Genomic DNA, 16,215 nt, shown 5'->3' with positions numbered 1-16,215 from the left:
AACCAGGTGGTGGGTATTAAGGAGGGCAGAGATTGCATGGAGCACTGGGTGTGGTGAAAAAACAATGAATACTGTTACGCTGAAAATAAATAAAAAAATTTTAAAAAAGGATTGTTTTAATTAAAAAAATGCTGTGAATGAGATGCAGTCTAAACTGGAAACTCAAACAATCAGGGTTAAAGAGGCAGAAGAATGAGTTTGTGAGCTACAGGATAAGTTGATAGAAAGAAAGGAATTTGAGGAGGATAGTGACAAATAGGTGGAAACTCATGAGAACAGACTTAGAGAGCACAATGGTGCCACAAAATGGTCCAAGGTCAAAATTATTGCGAGGCCTGTAGGAATGAAGAGAGAGACTAGAAGATATATTTGAGCAATTTATAGCAGAGAATTCCCCTAGGTTGGAGAAGGAAACAGTGACTCCTCTCCATGAGGCAAAGAGTGCCCCTCCAAAGATCAATGAAAATGGACCACTGTCCTGGCATATAATAGAGAAACTTGCAAATCTTAGAGCCAAATAAGTCATCTTGATAGCTGCTAGGGAGAAGAGATGTATTACCTACAGTGGGAGGAACATTAGAATAACATCAGACCCGTCCACAAAAAAAAAAAAAAAAAAAAAAAAAACCTGACTAGTCAGAAAGGCCTGGCAAGGCATATTCACAGTACTATATGAAAAGAACATGCAACGAAAAATGTTATCCATCAAGTCTGCCATTCAAAATGGATGGAGAGACAAGGATCTTCCAGGACTCACAAAAACTGAAAGAATATGTGACCACCAACGGAGCCCTGCAAGAAATATGAAGGGGACTTCTATGAAAGAAGAAAGACCTCAAGAGTAATACAGACCAGACACTTACAGGAGCACTCTATAGAAACCGGGACTTCACAGGCAACATGATGTCAAGAACGTCCTATCCTTCAATATTTACTGAAAACAGAAGAGTCTACATGGTCCCCTGAAACGTCACAGAGTTTCCAATTTGAAGAAAAAGACAGAATCCATCCATATGTTGTATACAGGACAGTCATTTTGAACCTAAAGACACTCCTTCCAGTCTGAAAGTGAGGGGATGGAGAAGTATTCTTCATTCCAAAGGACCTCCAAAGAAAGCTGAGGGGCAGTTCTCACATAATACAACTTAGATTTTAAACCAATGACTGTAGTAAGAGGTGTAGAGGGATACAATATCAGAACTCAAGGGTCTATCCAACACCAAAATCTAGCAACTGTAAATATCTATGCCCCCAACCTGAGAGCAGCCAACTACATCAGCCAACTATTAAACAAAATAAAGAATCCTATTCAGAGTAATACATGAATAGGCAGAGACCTCAACATCCCACTCACAGAAATAAATCATCTAAATAGAAGATAGTTCAAAAAGAAACAAGGGCTTTGAATGACACTCTGTAACAGTTGGACTTCAAAGATACAAAGAGAACATTCGGTCTTAAAACCAGAAAATGCCATTGTTGCCAAGTACAAACATAACTTCCTCCAATATAGATCACATACTGGTTGATTAGAGCTTTGTCATAAATCTTGAAATCGGGCAATGAGATGCCCCTAGCTTTGTTTTCTTCTCCACACTCTGTTGGTGATTCAGGGTCTTTTCTGGTTCCATGCACATTTTAAGATTGCTTGTTCCAGCACTTTGTAAAATGCTGATGGTATATTGATCAGGATGAGGTTGAAAGTATAGATTGCTCTGGGAAGCATAGAGATTTTATCAATTTCTATTCTTCTGATCCAAGAGCATGAAAGGTTTTCCATCTTTTTGTGTCTTCTTTATTTTCTTTCGTGAGTGTTAGGTAGTTCCTCAAGTATAGATCCTTTACCTCTTTGGTTGGATTTCTTCCAAGATAATACAAACTGTGATGACAAAGACAGCATGGTACTGGCATGAAAACAGACACATAGACCAATGGAAGAGTGTAGAGAGCCCATGTATGGATGCTTGAAACTATAGTCAACTAATATAGAACAAAGCAGGAAAAAATATCCAGTAGAAAAAAGACCATTCTCTTTGCCCATACACCAAGATAAATGGTGCTGGGAAAATTGAACAGCTATGTTCAGAAGAGTGAAACTCGACTGTTCTCTCTCCTCATACACAAAGATACACTGAAAATGGATGAATGACCTTAATGGGAGACAGTAATCCATCAAACTCCTGGAGGAGAACATAGGCAGTAACCCCTTCAACATCAGCCACAGCAACATCTCTCAAGACACATCTCCATAAGCAAGGGAAAGAAAAGTGAAATGAACATTTGGATCATCATCAAGATAAAACTACTCTATACCACAAAGGAAACAGTCAACAAAACAAAGAGGCAACCCATGGAATGGGACAAGATAATGTGTTGTTTAGTAATTAATAATGGTAAAATTTTTGTCCAAAGTTTAGCAAATACCCACAAGGGAATTTATAAGAATCACTTCATTTAATAGCTGTTGCACCTTAGTTTTTATTGAATTTAATAAATATGAGCTAGCTTTATTTATTTTTAATGACAGAAATTTTGTTTATTTATTTTTTGTATTTAAAACAAATAACTTTATTTTATTTTTTCAGTGTTCCATGATTCATTGTTTATGCATCACACCCAGTGCCCCATGCAATACATGCCCTCCTTAACACCCACTACCAGCTAGTTTTAAAAGACAGGGAAGACTTAGGTTAATTGGTGAATTAACAGTGTTGACATTTGTTGTCCAGTGTTCTTGGATCAGCCCTTACAGTACATAAGGAAGGGTGCTTTAGATCTTTAACTTTTCTTTTTTTGTATGTGGATACCATTCAGATCAGCTAGAGGTGATTTATCTAAGTAATTATTTTAGTAAGTGTCATAGTGGTTCTCTAATGTGGCTGAATTCAGCTGTTTTTACTCTCAAGCTTAGCAGCTTTCAGTTCTGTATTTGAGAACAGCCTCACCTCAAATGTCAGCGTCCTTATGGAACATTCTGAGCACCTAATTAGAGTACTTAGTCTCCTTAAATGTAAAATGAGAGTATGTAGAACTTATTATCTCAGAAAACCCTTCTACCTCTAATTCTATGGCTACATTATTATGATTTGTGAAATTGAGTCCAAAGACTTCCTTAAGCATTCTCTGAATTCTAGTCATTTTTAACTACTTGCAGTGTCCTCAGCAGACTGTACTCTCACATTGGCTCAGGTGTCACTTCATACAGACGCTCCTCTAACCCATTACAGATAACATCCATGCTTCTGGAGCTTTTCTTTGTAAGCACTATAGCCCTGCTTTGACATCACCATCTAGGCCGTGCTCCCTATCTATGCCATACAGGTATGGCAGGGACATACCTGCCATTTTGTACATAACTTGTGTTCAATTATGCTTTTTTGGCTGAATTGATGAGTGAATAAGTGAATCCATTTCCAGACTAGAACTGAACGTAGTAAGTTTGCATAGTTTAGTAGTTTCTTAAGTTTCTGCCTTTCCTTCCCTCCTATAGGTACTCAACACATGAGAGACTTTCCTTGTTTGTCAGTATTAGTGGTGAAATTCTTGCTAGGGAGAAAGGCAGAGTCCTTTTCACAAAGTGACTCTGAGTTATTGTTAGGAAGCTTTTTCATGCAGCAAAATTCCCCATGAACTCACGAATCTGATCTACGGATAGCACATTTATTGGAATTTCTCATGGTATTACTTCATTTTTTACTCAGGGAGAGATTCAAGTCATATAGATACAAGTCATATAGATACAGAGTTTCAAGTCATACAGGTTCCCTTCAGAAATTCACTTATTTTCATAGGTACCACCTTGTAGAAGTTACACATAAATTTGCCCACTTTTGTTTGAATTAAAAATCTGTTAGCACTTTTCATTTGATATCCACCTATTGCCATCCCCACATCCAAATTAATTGTGTATGTGCTGTTTGCAAGACTTCATGCTAGGGATTTATATAGGTTCTCTTTATGATCTCTTCTCCCTGCTGCTGAGAGGACAGGCAGGGAAGCATTGTGGTGCCACAGGAAAGGCTTGGGTTTTAGCTGCATTCCTATGCCAGCTGTCCATCCTGACTTTCTGTGTGACCTTGGAAAAATCACCTAATCGCTGAGTATCAGTGTTTTCCGCCATACAGTATAAATCTAATGTTTGCATCACAAAATATGAAGTGTGAAATTCTTAGAAGATTGACTTAGTTTTTATTCATTGCCTCTTTCCTTCCCTTAGATATATCTCATTTTCAGGCCTTAAGCATCCTGACTCATCCAGCAAAGTCAAATTTGTTAGTGAAAAGTTCCTATTTCATCATTATAGCACTGGATAACCAGAAGCAAATCACCGAGCCTCGCTCCTTATATGGTGGAAATTGAGTCAAAGCTTGGCCCTAGGTCAAACATTTGATTATAGACTTATAGATGAGATTGGAAATGGCAGGCCTCTGGTTTGGATGGTGTATTCATTCAAACAAAAGGGTTATTATATAGAGTCTAAGAGCATGGGTTCTTGAGCCAGACTGCTAGGTGTGACTCCTGATACTGGTCCTTACTAGCTTTGTGATGTTGGTTAAGTTTTTAAATAAGGGATACTAAACTATCTCTTAAAATTGTAAGACTAAATGGGCATTACATATGTAAATACCTTGATGGAATCACCAGCATGTAATAAGTGCTCTGTGCATGAAGGTAATTGTTAGTATTAGTAATACTACTAGTAGTACTAGTAGCAGCAGTAGTAACAACAGAAGTAGAAGTGTGCAGAACGCTCACAGAAAACTCTCTGAGAATCACAGCAGATTAGAAATAAAAGGATGAAAGATGCCTTCTATAAGCTAACTGTACTCTAATATTAAATTCATTTTACAAGGCAATTATATTTCTGGATCTGGCCTGATGCAAAATTAACTCAGAACATTCGGTATTTATTTTTGGTAGACCCTGACAACTCTTGAGGTCTTCCTAAGCAGAAGTTCAAAGTATGCCTAGAATGATTCTAGGAAATAAGGTCCTAAAACAAGGAGGATTAACGTGGTTTCCTTGGCCTCTCCAGACTAAGGGTCTCTATGAGAGTCATATGTGCCAAATCTCTGAATCAAGATGAAACACATGCAGAATTGCCTACTTTGGGAGAAGGATGCTGGGATGAGTGAGCCACATCAGAAGGTGTTGGAGAACTAGGACAGCAGCTGTTTGCTAGAGGGCTTCTTCTTCCTTTTGGTCAGTTCACTTCCATAATGCATGACTACACACACACACACACACACACACACACACACACACACACACTCACACACACACTATCTTACCTAGCCTATTCCCCATTCTCTTCTACAAATTTCTCATTAACCCATTTCCTTCTTTTCTCTGTTATGTTAGCATTATAACTTTAATACTCATCTAAGGTAGCTGATAACACATCATCCTCCTATATGCAAAGAGTAGAGTACATTTCTACTCTGGAGTCATTTACTAAAGAGTGTGTCTGTGTCTACTTTCATAAGAAGGAAAAACCACCTCCACTTGTGGTTGTTCAGTGTGAACTTTCCAGATATGGTAACCAGAGCGAATTGAATGACCTCATAAAGTCTGTTCTCATACTGAAGACCCTAATATAGTTGTGGTGTCAGTTAGATATAATTTACAGGAAAGGTCAGTTACTAGACTTTCTTTTGGAACTCTGAATACCTTCCATATCTAGATAAAGTTTCTTGAGAAAAGACTTTGAAATAAAATTATGAATATTAGAGGAATTTAAAAAAAAATCCTTAGTACATTTACAAAGTCACAAATAAACTGCATAGACACATTGTCTTAGAAGAAAACCTGTGCAGATACTCATCATTGTGCTGCCTTGTACTCTATGCCTGCAGGCTGTGCAGGAGGCCTCTTCCTACAGTTTGGGACAATGCATCGTTTGGTTCTCATTGAGAGACCCATGGATTATTCAGGGTGTGTGATCAGAAGAACACAAAGTAGGAATTAGATACATGAAGATTGCCAGAGGCCTGCAAGATCCCTCTTTCCTTCCGAGGAACATTTTCCAAAGTTGCAAAATTTGGTTTTAATGGAAAGAGACACCTATTGCTTTATAGGTTGGCAAATTTGGCAATTTTTTACCAAAATGAAACTCATTGCTTTGTTCGGAGAAAAAGGCTTTCCAGACCTACAGACTCCTTATTCTTTTCAAACTATTTTTCTCTTCTTCAAAAATAATCAGATACATCTCTTCCTGGTATGTTGTGCTGTTTTCTTATGGCATGATGCTGGGAGGGTATCATTAGAAGATTATATTAAGTGTCTCCACATTCTAGTGGACTTTGACAGTCAAATTAATTTATTTTTGCACTTGCACAGCAGTGTATCCATTTAATTTCTTCTTTCCAACTATAGCTTAATTTGCTAACTGCAGTTATGAAAAAAATTTGTCTTTCATATTGGCACCAGGAAAGCACTGATTGCCTCATTAGTGATATTTACTCCCCCTTCCACACCCCACTCCACAGGACTGGCCACTGTCCTGAAAAATCATTACTTTACTGGACTAGGTCCTTCCTTCCCCTGTGAAGCATGAAAGCTAGGATTCCTCAGAGGAGCTTTAAAGTTGCGTTACTTACTTTCCTTCAGAAACCTGAAAAAAGGACTTAGGAGGAAGGCAGAAGAAAAATTGTAACTATGATCAAGATTCTTCATAGAATGGTGATTAAGAGGGGCGCCTGGGTGGCTCAGTGGGTTAAAGCCTCTGCCTTCGGCTCAGGTCATGATCCTAGGGTCCTGGGATCGAGCCCCGCATCGGGCTCTCTGCTCGGCATAGAGCCTGCTTCCTCCTCCCTCTCTCTCTGCCTGCCTCTCTGCCTGCTTGTGATCTCTGTCTGTCAAATAAATAAATAAAATCTTAAAAAAAAAAAAAGAATGGTGATTAAGAAAGTGTGGACCCTGCAGCCATCCTACCTGGGTAGAATCTGGCCCTACTTCTTGCCAAGAGAGAGAACTTTGACAAGTTCCTTAACTCCATAAGGCTGCGCTTTCCTCATCTGTAAAATGAGGATAACCTCATAATTGATTCAGAGAGGTGATACTATAATGTATCTGGCTCACTGTAAGTATTAGGTAAGCTATTTAATTATTAAATAAAACTGTTGAAAATATATAAATCCTTGCTCCACCCGGTCACATGGTGTATAATTTCGTAGTGTTCCATGTTTAGGTCTTGCTTTATCAATTTGACTATCTGCTTTGTGAGTGAATGAACCATGTCTTCTGTTCTTCACATCTGCCTGTTCAGTAGTAGGCATGGGACAGAGACTCTGTAATATTCGCTGAGCTGAATGAGTGAGTCCTTCCTCTTCCAGCTAAGTAAGACAGCTCTCAGTTGGAGTGGAATTAAGGGTAAGAGTCCACTACTGCCTGAGATAGTAACATACTCAGCATCAGAAAACCACAAAAAGAAGTATCACTTCTGGAGTGACTGTTTAATGGATGTGATGTAATGCTCACATGTTTACCATATCATCTGCACTAGGAGTCACTGCCATTGGTTCTCTGATGTATAGCTCTTGATGTGTTGGGAAGATACAGAGAATGGGGTCTAGTTCCTGCTCAATCACTGTATGAACTTGGTAGTTTCACCTAGCCTTTCTGCAACAAGGACTGTTTGCTCATCTGTAAGTGGTAGGGAGGAGGGGAGAGTGAGGTTGACTAAATCAATTATGTACTTCTTCCACCAGCTCTCAACTTCACAGTATTGTTGTTGTTGTTGTTTTTTTAGATTTTATTTATTTATTTGACAGACAGAGATTACAAGTAGGTGGAGAGGCAGGCAGAGAGAGGAGGAAGGAGGCACCCCGTGGAGCAGAAAGCCTGATGTGGGGCTTGATCCCAGGGATCATGATCCCTGAGCCGAAGGCAGAAGCTTTAAACCACTGAGCCACCCAGGCGCCCCACAGTATTGTTTTATACCAATTGTAGCTTCATCACATGGAGAATGGAAAATAGTATGACTGTTCCTTTGCAAACATTTTTAACCCACGTCTTGCATCCCCAGGACTGTGTCTGTGGTACTACAAAGGTCTACGTCAGAAACAAGAGACACAGTAGAACACATTAACAAATCTAGAAGCTGGTTCTTTGACAGGATCAATAAGATTGATAGACCACTGGCTTAACTATTCCAAAGAAGGTGGAGAGGTCCCAAATTAATAAAATTATGAATGAAAGGAGAGAGATCATAACTCACATCGAGGAAATGGAAACAATCTTCAGAAGTTATGATCAAGAACTGTAGGCCAATAAGTTAAGCAACCGAGAAGAAATGGAATATTACTCAGCATTTGAAAAGGATGGGAATTTTTTTTTTTTCCTTTGGAGCACGGATGGACCCAGATGGCATACACTAAAGTGAAATGGGTGAGACATGAAGGACAAACACTAAAGGATTTCACTCCTGCCTGGATTCTCAAAAGCAAGACAAACGAATAAACAAACAAACAAAAAGCAGAAGCAGAATGTCAATATATATAACAAAGAGATGATTCTCAGAAGGGAGGTGAGGGGTGCTTGTAACAAATAGGTGAATAGGTGTAGGAGACACAGTCTTTCCATTGAGTGTTGAATAAGTCGGGGAGATGAAAGTCACAGCATTGGGAATATGATTAATTGTATTGTAATAGTATCTCTGTTGACAGATGGCAGCTACACTTGTGGTCATTATAATAAAAGGTAAAAACTTGTCCAATCATTACAATGTTCACACGACATTAACAAAGTAATGTGTGTCAACTACACTTCAAAAAAAAAAAGTGAGCCAAAAAGTATACATATATAAGAGGAATGGGTTTGACCAAGAGTGACAGAAACCCAAAGGCAATCCTGCTGGAATTATCCTCACTCCACCAGTCTAGGAATGAAAGGTAACTGGTCTCTTGGGGAGACCCCACTCTTTACTTTTGTGTAATTTACTTCCAGTTTACTTCTTTGCAGATTTCTGTTTCAGCATCTGTTGACAGCTTTTTCCTGTGTGCTCAGTTGGATGGTGTTCAGTCCCAGGCCATATGCTCTTCTTCTCTTCATGGTCCACATGGGGAAGCCCATCTACTCTGGTTTCTGAGGGTACCTCTCTGCTCTTATTCTTCTCTTCCCTGAGCTCTAGAGCCTGTGTATCTGCACAGGGATGAGACTGCTCCATCTGGCAGCTCACTGTTTCAACAAGTATTTTATGGGAACTTCTTATGTGCTGATGGGGAAGAGCTAGGGAATGGCCCTGAAGACTTTTTTTTTTTTAATTTTCAAGGGTACAATTTATTGATGCAACAGTTGCATAAAATGCCTAGAGCTCAATCCATCAAATGTCCTCTGTAATAGCCATCACCCCATTACTCCATGTCCAGCTACCTCCTCTCCAGCAACCCTCAGTTTGTTCCCTAGTGTTTAGTCTCTTATGGTTTACCTCCCTGTCTACATGTGTCTTGTTTTAATTTTCTCCTCTTCCCATATGTTAATTGGTTTTGTTTCTTATATTACACTTATGATAGAAATAATATGGCATGTGGCTTTCTGTGACTGACTTCTTTCCCATAGCATTGTATTCTCTAGTTCCATCCTCATACATAAGTACATAACTTATATATAAATATAAACATCAAAAATTAAAAAAAGAAAAACAAAACTAGAAAAAAAAAACACCAACGAATAGAAATTGATCATATTATATGAATTTGGAGCATCAAATGAGAGGTCCACGTGTTTTTATCTCGTCTCTTATTCATTTGTTCTATCACATTGGTTGATTTGCAAATGCTGAACCACCCTTGCATCCCAGTGATAAATCCTCCCTGGTCATGGTAGATAATCTTTTCAAAGTACTGTTGGATCATTTTAGCTAGAATCTTGTTGAGAATCGTGGCATCCATCTTCATCAGGGATATTGGTCTGAAATTCTCCTTTTTGATGGGCTTTTTGCCTGGGTTGGGGACCAGGGTAATGCTGTCTTCATAGAAAAAGTCTGGAAGTTTTCAGCTTCCATTCCTCATTAAAACGCTTAAACTTAAAATGTTTCTGATTAAAAAGTATAGGGATAGAGGGAATGTTCCTCAACATCATAAAATCTATCTATGAAAAACCCACAGTGAATATCATTCTCAATGGGGAAAGGCTGACAGCCTTCCCTTTGAGATCAGAAACATGACAAGGATATCCACTCTCATCACTGTTGTTCAACATAGTACTAGAAGTCCTAGCAAAAGCAGACAACAAAAAGAAATAAAAGGTATTCAAATTGGCAAGGAAGAAGTCAAACTCTCTCTCTTCAAGGATGAAATGATACTTTATATGGAAAATCCAAAGGCTTCACATACAAACTACTAGAACTTATAGAGCAATTCAGTAAAGTGGCAGGATACCAAATCAATATACACAAATCAGTTGCTTCCTTATACACTAACAATGAAAATGTAGAAATGGAAATTAAAGAATTGATTCCATTTGATATAACACCAAGAACTATAAGATACCTGGGAAGAAACTTAACCAAAGGGGCAAAGGAAATACAGAACACTCATGAAAGTAATTGAAGAAGACACAAAAAGATGGAAGAGCATTTCATGCTCATGGATCAGAAGAATAAACACTGTAAAAATGTCTATACTGCCTAGAGTAATCTAGACTTTCATTGTCATCCTGATCAAAATTCCAGTGGCACGTTTCAAAGACCTGGAAAAAACAATCCTAAAATTTATATGGAACAGGAAGAGACCCCAAATTGCTAAGGAATTGTTGAAAAAGAAACACAAAACCGGGGGCACCACGTTGGCTGATTTTAAGGTTTACTGTGAAGCTGTGATCAACAAGACAGCAATTGTACTGGCACAAAAACAGACACATAGACCAGGAGAACAGAGTAGGGAGCCCAGATATGGACCAGCAATGCTATGGTCTTTTCACAAAGACCACAAATCTCTATGGTCTTTTCACAAAGCAGGAAAATATAATCCAGTGGGAAATAAGACATTCTCTCCAATAAATGGAGCTGGGAAAAACGGACAGCTATGTGTAGAAGAATGAAACCCGACCATTCTCTTACACCATACACAAAGATAAACTCAAAATGGATACAAGACCTCAACATGAGACAGAAATTGATCAAAATCCTTGAGAAGAACATAGGCAGTAACCTCTTCAACATTGGCCACAGCAAATTCTTCCAAGACATGTCTCCAAAGGCAAAGGAAACAAAAGCAAAAATGAACTTTTGGGAGTACATCAAGATCAAAAGCTTCTGCACAGCATAGGAAAGGGTCAACAAAATAGAGACAGCCCACAGAATGGGGGAAAATATTCACGAATGACACTACAGACAAAGACTGATATCCAAGATCTATAATGAACACCTCAAACTCCACACCCCAAAAAACAGATAATCACATCAAAGAAATGGGCAGAAATCATGACCAGACACTTCTCCAAAGAAGACATTAATGGCTAACAGACACATGAAAAAATGTTCATCATCATTAGCCATCTGGGAGATTCAAATCAAAACTACATTGAAATACCACCTTATACCCATTAGAATGGCCATAATTAACAAGATAGTAAATGTGTTGGAGAGGATGTGGAGAAAGGGGAACTGAACTCTCTTACACTGTTGGTGAGAATGCAAGTTGGTGCAGTCACTTTGGAAAACAGGGTGGAGATTTCTGAGGAAATTAAAAATAGAGCTATCCTATGTCCTTGCAATTGCACTACTGGGTATTTACCTCAAAGATGCAGATGTAGTGAAAAGAAGGGCCATCTGTACCCCAGTGTTCATAGCATCAATGGCCACAGTCAACCAACTGGGGAAAAAGCCTAGATGCCCTTCAACACACATATGGATAAAGAAGATGTGGTCCATATATACATTGTAGTATGATGCCTCCATCAGAAAGGATGAATACCCAGCTTTTGTATCAATGTGGATGGGACTGGAGGAGATTATGCTGAGTGAAACAAGTCAAACAGAGAAAGTCAATTATCATATGGTTTCACTTACTCATGGAGCATAAAGAATAACATGGAGGACCTTGGGAATTGGAGAGAAGTGAGTTGGGGGAAATTGGAGGGGAAGACTTATCATGAAAGACTGGGGACTCTCAGAAACAAACTTGGGGTTTTTGAGGGGATTTGGATGAAAGGTTGGGTGAGCCTGATGATGGGTATTAAGGAGGGTACTTATTGAATGGAGCACTGGGTGTGGTGCATAAACAGTGAATCTTTGAACGCTGAATAAAGTAAAATAAAGATAAATCCCTTTTATGTGAATGACTGCACATTTCAATGAAATAGTCAGGTTGGTAAGTATCATAAGGTGACCAATGGTATATTAAGAACAATGGGCTTTTGAACTCTGATGGTTACTAGGCCTTTTATATTTCTAATTCTACTGAATCTGACAAGCTCTAAGTAGCAATGTTGATGTTGCCCAGACAAATAAGGATGGCTATTATTAGGATAGGAACCACCGGTGGCATGAAGAACAAAGAACAATCTCTTCCTGAAGGTCATCAAAATTTCACAGAACCACCACAGTTCTAGAAATGTCTGGTTACTGTAGGTGTAAATTCAATCTCACAAGACCCTAGTTAAGATGGGGACTGGATTTAATTCAGGAATGCTCTACTTTTAAGGACACTAAATTAACTTGTTTCAATATGATTCAGTTTTTGTATTTTATGTTTCTATGTTATAGGTATACATATTTGTGTGTGTGTGTGTGTATTTATGGATATATATGTTAATTTTTCCTAGGATAATTACATTATATTGCTTTTTAGCTGATCAATAGTAGGATTGGTCATTGATGCAAAAAAAATTTTTTTAACCTCCTTTTTCCAAGCATACACACTGAGGACAATTTGCAACAATTAAATGGAAAGTGAACCCCATTACGCACATCAGTGTTATTGAAGGGAGTTATTTTAAAAGCATGTTATGCTTGCTACACCAATTGTCCATTGTAGCTAAAGTCTTGTCATTTGCCATCACTTAACATATTTTAAAGATTTTATTTTAATTCCAGTTAGAGAATATACAACATAATGTTAGTTGTCGGTATAGAATATGGTGATTTAACACTTCCATACAATAGCCAGTACTCATCACAAGTGTACTCGTTAGTCCCCATCCCTTATGTAACCCATTCCCACCACCCTCCCTTAGGTGATCATCTGCTCCTCCTTTAGAGTTACGGGTGAGTTTATTGGTTTGTCTCTCTTTCTTTTTTTCCCCCTTTGCTCCTTTCTTTTCTGAATTTACATATGAGTGAAAACTTAATGATATTTTTCTTTCTCTGACTTATTTCACTTGGTGTAATACTCTCTAGCTTCATTCACGTCACTGCAAATCACAAGAAATCATTCTGTTTTGATGGCTTAGTAATATTATATATATACACCTATATATCTGATGTCTAATATGTATTACATATCTATATATCTATACATATCTATAGATATAACATGAATTATATATCTATAGATTTTGTTTATATATATGCAGACATATATACACATGTATAGATATAACATATATATCTATAAATATGTGTAGATTTTATAATGGTATATATACCATATCTTCTTTAGTCATTCATCTGTCAATGGATAACTGGACTCCTTCCATACATTGGGTATTGTGGTCTAATTTACTCTATTACTTAGGTACCCAAACTATTGAGAATATAAGTGGCTTTTAGACTTCAACTTAAATTTAATCAATTATTTGTAACAAAAAACAAAGACTGAAAAAAGGAAAATTACCACAAAAATAGAGTGATTGGTCATATATAATTATTTTGTCAAATCTGCATTATTTATATTTCTGGATTAATGTAGTCTTCATCTTAAATCCTGGAATTACATTGCTCTAAAAGAGGGTACAAGGTGAAAGTAATGGACTTCTAAACAGCAGGACTAGTAAGAACTTTACCTTTTTTTTTTTTTTTACAGAGCAGATGCTCTGAATTACTCTTCTTTTTTACTCTTTACTCTTTTTTTTTTTTTTTTACTCTTTACTCTTACTCTGAATTATCTCCTTGTTTCTTGGGCTGTAAATGATCGGGTTGAACCCTGGGGTCAGGGTGGTGCAGAAGACTGCAAGGACCTTGTCCTCTGTGGGAGATTAAAAGGATCTTGGGCTTAGGCAAGTGTGAACAAAGGGTGCATAGTAGAAAGTCACCACAGAGAAATGGGTGCTGCAGGCTTCCTTCTTCCCTTCTGATGACTGGATATGGCAGATGACATGGAGGACCAGGCCATAGGAACATGCAATGCCAGTGAAAGGAAACACAAAGAAGAAAGTGATGCTCACAAACACTGTCTGTTCACAGACCCAGATGCCCATGCAGGCCAGAATCAACATAGCTGGAACCTCACTAAAGAAATGGTTGATGGTTTTAGATCCATAATAAGGGATAGAAGTCATAGGCAGTGTGGGCACGGGAGTTGATTGAGACCATGATCCAAGATCCTCTTATGATCACCACACTCTCTTTTGCTCCTACAAATAGCATAGTGGAGAAGAAAACAAATAGCTGCATAATGATCATAGGCCACAGAGGTCAACAATAATTCTTATGCATCAGATAAATTAATAAAGAAACTGAATTGCACACCAGATGAAAGAAAGAGACTTGTTTCCAGAGAGATAATCAGAAACTATCTTGGGGACAATACCGGAGATGGAGTTTAAGTCCATGAGGGAGCTGACTAAGCAGAAAATACATGGACGTGTGGAGATGGGCATCCAGGACGATGATGATGATCATGGACAGGTTACCAAACAGAGCCATTAGGAAAAGGAGAAAACTGAGAATGAAGAAAACTAGCCCAATTCTTGATGGTGGGAATAACCCCAATAAGAAGAGATCAGTTGCTGTCTGGTTCATATTTTCCATGGGACATTAGTTTTCCCTAAAGGGAGATACTTATTAAGTACAGAAAATCAACCTCTTATTAACTCATTTAATTCCACTGTGATTTATTCAGGACACATGGCAGCTCTTAAAAAAATGACATATTTTGAAACAATTTTTCTCTTAGTAAAAATCTTGATGACCTATAAATGTCCATTCCCAAAATATTTCATGGAAATGTGTAAATTTGTAAGGATAGTATATTTCTGTAACTTTATTAAGATAGAAATATTTTATTTTCCTGTGTAAGTTTAGTTATTATCAACATCAGGCTTTGTACTTGCTAAGTATGCATTTAAGGCAATGTAAATGCATAAATTATAGACCCATACTTGCATATATTTTATGACACTTAGGCAGTGATTTTTTTTTTCTTTTATAATTAAGCCTTAAAATTTCTGAAACTAGAGTAATCTGTCAGGTCACGCTATAGACCTTTTGGTTTATTCATTTGTTTGTTTTGAACCCAAGACAGTATCTGCTTCTTTTCCCCCCAGAAATCAACAGGGAAGAGTTATTGACAAGTATAAACTATATGAAGGAGATTTTGTCCTCCTCACTCAGTACTCAAGTGCTTTAAAGAAACTTTTTTCTTTAAATAAACAATTTTTTTTAAATTTTCTCTAAAGTTTTGTTGTAGCTCCTTGACTTTGCTTATGCTCTCTGAAAAAAATCTGTATTCTTCTGCTTCTCAATAATTATAGAACTGTATGCATGGCTTTATGCTACCTTTTCTTATTGTTTGACCTCTTGCTTTTGTGTACTTAAATCTCTTTCCATTTTTTGACACCCGTGCATTTAGCTCCTACGTGTATCACCCTCTTTCATAAAACTCAACTAACAGTGTAACAAAGAAGTAAATCTGCATAAGATTCAATAAAGTGGGAAACAGAGGAGAAGGTGGAATGAGATGGAAAGGTTAAGAACATTTTGGGTGAAGACATTTTAAGGAACAGACATATAAAAGGAGTAGGAGAAATGGCATTTCGAGAGTATTCTAAGTTTGGAAGGAGTGGAGGGAATCTTCTCCAGAAGGAATACCATCAGTGAATAAAGCCCAGCATGTTACACCTACAAAGGATTGTAGTGCTTCAGCCTCTCATACTTTTCGAGGATCAAAGCCATCAGAATATTGAGGAAGTCTTTATAGGAAAGATAGACACAAACACATATATGTGCACTGAATTAAGAATGACTTACATAAATGCCTGGTGGTGTGTATTTAGGGGGGCACGTATTGCATGGAGCACTGGGTGTGGTGCATAAACAATGAATCTTGGGACACT

This window comes from Martes martes, assembly GCF_963455335.1.
Source record: "Martes martes genome assembly, chromosome: 5".
Classification (NCBI taxonomy): domain Eukaryota; kingdom Metazoa; phylum Chordata; class Mammalia; order Carnivora; family Mustelidae; genus Martes; species Martes martes.
Note: the sequence above shows the minus strand (reverse complement) of the source record.